This window comes from Equus przewalskii, chromosome 4, assembly GCF_037783145.1.
Source record: "Equus przewalskii isolate Varuska chromosome 4, EquPr2, whole genome shotgun sequence".
NCBI classification, from domain to species: Eukaryota; Metazoa; Chordata; class Mammalia; order Perissodactyla; family Equidae; genus Equus; species Equus przewalskii.
This window is the reverse complement of record NC_091834.1, coordinates 37,399,933-37,405,932: the sequence shown is the minus strand read 5'-3', so window position 1 is coordinate 37,405,932 and position 6,000 is coordinate 37,399,933.

The window sequence follows — 6,000 nt, the reverse complement described above, 5'->3', positions numbered from 1 at the left end:
TTGGGTATCAAAGGCTCAACACTAATTCCTTCTCTTTTCTTCTTGATATAACAATCCTAGTGCCCTCCAAGACAAATAGTGCCTGTTGAACAACAGCAGGAAAATAACACACAATGAAACAGAAACAAGAAAAGCAGATGCATGTGTTTCAAAAACATTATTCTCATTTTTTCCTTAAGTATTAAAGAGTTGGTGTGTTCATAAAGCAGGAAATAGTGACTAATTTGGTGTTATAAGAGTAGAATTGATTGGCATGTGTGTGAGTTGGGAAGAGGTTAGGGTAGAAGGAAAGGTGGGTAAGAAGGCTAACAGATGAGGTACCAGAAGCCAGTTTCAATCTGCTTGAGAAGAGCATTATATGCCATGCCAAGTAATTTTTGTTTATAATTTAGTTAAGATAAAATAACAACACTGTGTATTAAGTAAGGTTTACATTTGTATGTCCATTTCATGTGTTAGAAAATGAAAGCTCTGAGATATTAAGCTCTTCTCTTATATTATCATCACTGTAATTGTCAGAGCTGGAATAGGAATTTTGTTTTCCTGATTTAGAATCTATCATATTATTCTGTTTTGTTTTGTCTTTTTTACTTTAAGCAACCTCTTTGGAGAAGTTGTAAAGTGGCATTTTCACTTTTGAGATAAATGAGATAAATCCAATAGAACAATCACCTAAATCAAAAACATTTCATTGTTTCTGAAATTCCTGAGCCTCTAGCAAAACAGGATCCCAAGGCCACCTTCAATAAGATTCTCTACTATATTTATTGCCTGCCTATTGCTCACTGTCTTACTTGCTTTCACAGTTGGGAAAGACTCAGTAATTCTAACTATAAGGATGCCAAATTGCACTTGTGTACAGTCGCAATGATGTAGTTTTTTTGAGCCATACAATTTTCTGAAAATAAAGGTATAATTTCAAAAGTGTCTACTGGATTAATTGCAAATCTTTTGTGGAGATTTCCATAAATATGTTCTTTTATACAATGATGTTACTTAACCAAGACCGAAGAGAAACAGCCAGTTGCTTCAGCCACATTTTCTGAAACTAATGTGAGTCTGTCTGAAATATCACTTAGAACCATCTTTAGATCAGTCTATTTGCTAATAGAGCATGGGATAAAATACAATTTTGCAATCAAATTATTACTTTTGATTATGTAGGTAGCCAGTATAATCAATTCATGACAGAAAGAAAATTCTTTGTGTGAATAATTTAGTTGCTGTTTTCATTGAGTCCAAAAACTTCATTCATTTAAACAAGTATCTATTGAATATTTATTGTTTTGTCACTGGGGATGTCTAGATGAATGAGGCCACCACAATCTCTGCCTCCCTGCCACTTACAATTGTAACAAAGTTTAGAAGGAAAAATACAGTGTTTATGAGAATTTCTAATGAGTAAAACTTAACTAATATGAGATATCAGGGAAGGCTTCCACAGAGAAATGATATTTAAGCAAAGACATGAAAACTAAGTATTGTTTACCCAGGTGACTAATCAGAGAGAGATATTCCCAGGGAGAAGGAAGAGCATATGCAAAGGCTCCGGGCAGGGAAAAGGAGAATTTTGGGAATTCAAAGAGTGAAAAACTCTGAATGGCGGAAGCATAATAAGGAGGGAGACACGGCCAGATTATGAAGGGATTTATACGCTAAGTTAAGTATTTTAAAATTTAAGGGAAAGGGAAAGCCACCAAAAAAAGTGGAGTAATACCATGGTTAATTTTTATTTTCAGATGATTACTTCAGATCAGAGCCATGCAACTCAGAGAGGCACAATTCACCTTTGCCGTTCACCATTCATAGGAGGTCCTGCTCAAGATACTATGTTCTGCTCCAGAGAATGGGTCAGAAGTGATGAGAGGAAAACAGGACAATCATGGGAAGAGAATGCATTGGTCCAGGCAAGAGATAACAGTTGCTCGAATTTAGGTGGAAGAAAAGTAATGAAAGAAGTGGAAGTTTTTGAAAGCTATTAAGGAGGTAGAATTTATGATATATAATGTGCGATTGTATACGGTAGAGAAAACAATCAAGAATGATTCATCGTCTCCCAGTTGGTTGGTTGTGGGAGCCCTTTTGAAGTATAGGGAGCATAGGAGGCAGGGGGAATCATAACTTCAGTTGGGGCATGGTAGTTTTGAAGGACCTATGAAACATATGAGTGGGGATTTAGAATAGAATGTTTAGTACTTTGTTCTGGAGCTTAGAAGATAAATTTGAGCTAGAGACACAAAGTCTGGGATAATCACTATTTAGATGAAACTGAAGTCACTGAAGTCGTAAATCAATGAGTAAGAATAGATAAAGAGAGGAGAAAAGAGGGACTGGAGTGAAAGCATTAGGACTCCTACTTTTAACTAAAAGTCTAATAGAAGAAAAGCAGACAGAAAGGTAGAAGCAAAGCCATGAGAGTCACATGGAGCCAAGGGAACTGAGCCTTTTAAAATGGAATGAGCATTCAGCTATGTCTCAGGCTACTGAGAGGCCAGAAAGGGTGTCCATTACATCCTGTGACATGGAGGACTTTTCCCAAAGGTGTGTCTAGGGGCAGCAGACATATTGGACTGAATTGAGGAGTGAATGGGGGTTGAGGATGTAGGATTGCCAAGAAATTTGACTGTGAAGTGAACAAGATAGAAACAAACTGGAGAAGAACATGGGGTCCAAAGATTTAAAAGTGGTTGGGAAGTATGTAGCACAGAGGGAGGCTTTGAATATATATGAATAGTGTAAGATCTCCAGGAGATCACCAGAAGAGCAAGAAACAGGGAAGGAAGGAGATTCTGAGAACACCACGGAATTCGGCTTTAGTAATAAGGAGGAAGAATTCTTCCACTGAATTAGGTAGAGAGGAATGTGGGAGGTAAAAGTAGGTTGGTAGATGTGGCTGTGAGAAGTTGGATTGGTCGTGGTTGTAGGACCCAACAATGGTTTCTGCTTTCTCTGCAAAGTATAGGCTAAAGAGTTAAAGTACAGGAAAAAAAAGAAAAAAGAAAAAAGGTGTCAGGGATTTAGAGAGAGCAAAGAATTGTTTGAATGTCTTGTGTGGAGATTGGGAGATAGCTGACTAGAGGAACATTGCATTGCCAGGTAATGTTCAGGGCCCAGTTTAAACTGGGGATCAATGGTCTTTCTCTTAACCTACTCCTGTGTGTCTACTAAATTATAGCATCTAAGACAGAACGGTTTTAGATGAACAGAATACCTTAGGTATTGCTCTCAATAGACATATTGCACTATTCATCATCTTAAAGTTTTATTAGTGTCATTCAAACGTGCTGCTAAAGCATATTTTTCTCATCCTGTACATTTGCAATTGGAGTTATGCCTTTAAATGTAAGATTTCATGCTTACTGTCTTAATAGTATGTTGTATCCACCAGCATTCAATCACCAAAGCAGAAACTACACTCTGCATTCCAAGTATAAATCATTATAATAAAAGGAATTATAGACTTACATGGAATTGGAAGGATAGGGGAGTAAAGGTCAGCAAAGTCACCATTAACAAGCTACCCTGCAACCTGCCCTTTGAAAAGGTAGAGAAAAGATATCATTATGTCCACTTAATTATTTAGAGCCTCCTCTGAATGGGATAAGTGGTGAGCATACACATGAAATACAAATATCTCCACACTCTGTTCATTCTGTTCACTCATATATTAGATATAATTATCTATCATCTATCATTGATCTAAATTTTAAAATCTTGCTCCTTCCAATCATATCCTAAGAGTCAATGTGAAATCTTACCTATGGCAATTTCCCTTTCTCATATTTTTTAAGGACAACCATGGAGTGCTGTAATGCTGCAAATATTAACTTTCAAGTGGTGCAACCATACCATGTGAACTCTATAAATCAGGCCTGAATTCCTTTCTTCTAAGTGTTATAAACTTCACACCATGTTTTTATTTATTCTTATTTAAATAGTTATCTTTTAAATAGATTTAAATAATAAGAAAAAATATTACATTTATCCACACAGTTACCACATGCTATGTTCTCTGGTCCTTTTGAAGACCCGTATTTTCATCTGATATTATTTTCCATCTGACAGAAAAACTTCCTTCAATCTTTCTCGTAGTGTGGGTGCGCTGGTGATGAATTCTTTTGCTTCTGTGTGTCTGGAAACATCTTATTTTACTTTTGTTTTTGAAAGATGTGTTTTCTCAGTATAGAGTTCTTGGTCAACAGGTTTTCTTTTCTTTCATTACTTTAAAGATGTTGCTCCACTGTATTCAAGCTTGTATTGTTTCTTAGGAGAAATCATGATGTGCCCTGGAATTTCTTAAGCCTCTTAGATCTCTTAATTTATAATTTCCATCAAATTTGGAAAATTTTGACCATTATTTCTTCAAATATTTTTTCTGTCTCCCTTTCTCTTGCCTCTTCTCCATGTGCTCCAATGATTTGTGTATTAGGCTACTTGAAGTTATCGCACAGCTTATAGTTGCTTTGTTCACTCATTTTGAATCTTTTTTTTTTGCTCTGTATGTTTCATTTCAGATAATTTCTACTGTTATGTCTTCAAGTTCACTAACCTTTCCTTTACAATGTCTAACCAGTGTTTAAACTCATGAGGAATATTTTTCATCTCAGACATTGTAGTTTTCATCTCTAGAGGTTTGATTTGGGTCTTTGTATATATTTCATGTCTCTGTTTAACATGCTCATTTTTTTCTTTACCTTTTTGAACATATGGAAAACAGTTATAATAATTGCTTTGATATTTCTGTCTGCTATATCTAACATCTGTGCCAGTTCTTTGGTTGGTTTCAACTGATTGATGTTTCTCCTCATTATGGATTGTATTTTCCTGCTTTTGGGTACACCTGGTAATTTTTGATTGGCTGTCAAACATTATGCATTTTACCTTGTTGGATGCTGAATATATCTTTATTTCTATTTTTGAGCTTTGTTCTGGGGTCTAGTTATTTGGAAATAGTTTGGTTAGTTTAGATTTTGCTTTCAAGATTTGCTAGATGGAATCTAGCTTAGTCTACAGCTAACTGCAGTCAGTCAGAATGTATGATGGGCAAACATTCTGAGAAACGTGTCTTTAGGTGATTTCATCATTGTGCAAACATCATAGAATGTACTTACACAAACCTACATGGTATAGCCTACTACACACCTAAGCTATGTGGTACTAATCTTATGGGACCACCATTGTATTGTGGTCTGTCATTGACCCAAATGTTGTTATGCAGTGCGTGACTATATTCTCCATTACTGAGGCAAGATCCTTCTGAGTGTTTTACCCTGTGATTTACAAGTTTCCCCAGTCTGGTTAACAGGGATAGCCACCATTCCTGGCTGCAGTGGTCTCTGAGTACTGTTCTCTCTCATCCTTTTTGCTAGTTCTGTCCTAGCCTTGGGAAGAGTCCTTCTCTATATATCTACTTATCAGTAATCTTCTAAATACTATCCCGATCTCTCTCTCTATTTAGCTTTCTCCTCTCTAGTACTTTGCCCATGAACTCTAACCACCTTGATCTCTGCAGATTCTAGAGCTTCTTTGCCTTAAGTGCTGAACTCTACTTGGACCCCTCCTTGAACCAGCTCAGTAACTTTCTCAAGGTGGCAGCCTGGATTAATCATAGGGCTCACCTCATTCATTTCTCATGTCTCAGGGGTTATTGTCCTTTGTAGTTTTATCTCTAAAGTTTTGAAAATTATTTTTTTTCCATGTACAGTTTTTTACTTGTTTTAAGTGGGAAGGTAAATCTGTTTGCTGATACTCCATCTTGATTGGAAGAAGAACAGCGTGTGCCTCTTTGTTACTAATAGTGATTGTAAGATGTAGTAAATTGCCCTTCCCCTTTAAATGAATGTCATCTGCATAATTTATCTTCATCCAGTTCACTCAGAAAAAAAATGCTGAAGAGTTCAGAACTAGGGACAAAGCTTCGGACCTTGTCAGAATACTCTTTCACACAACTAGAAGGACGTGCAACTAAGATATACAACTGTGTACAGGGCGGGTTTGGGG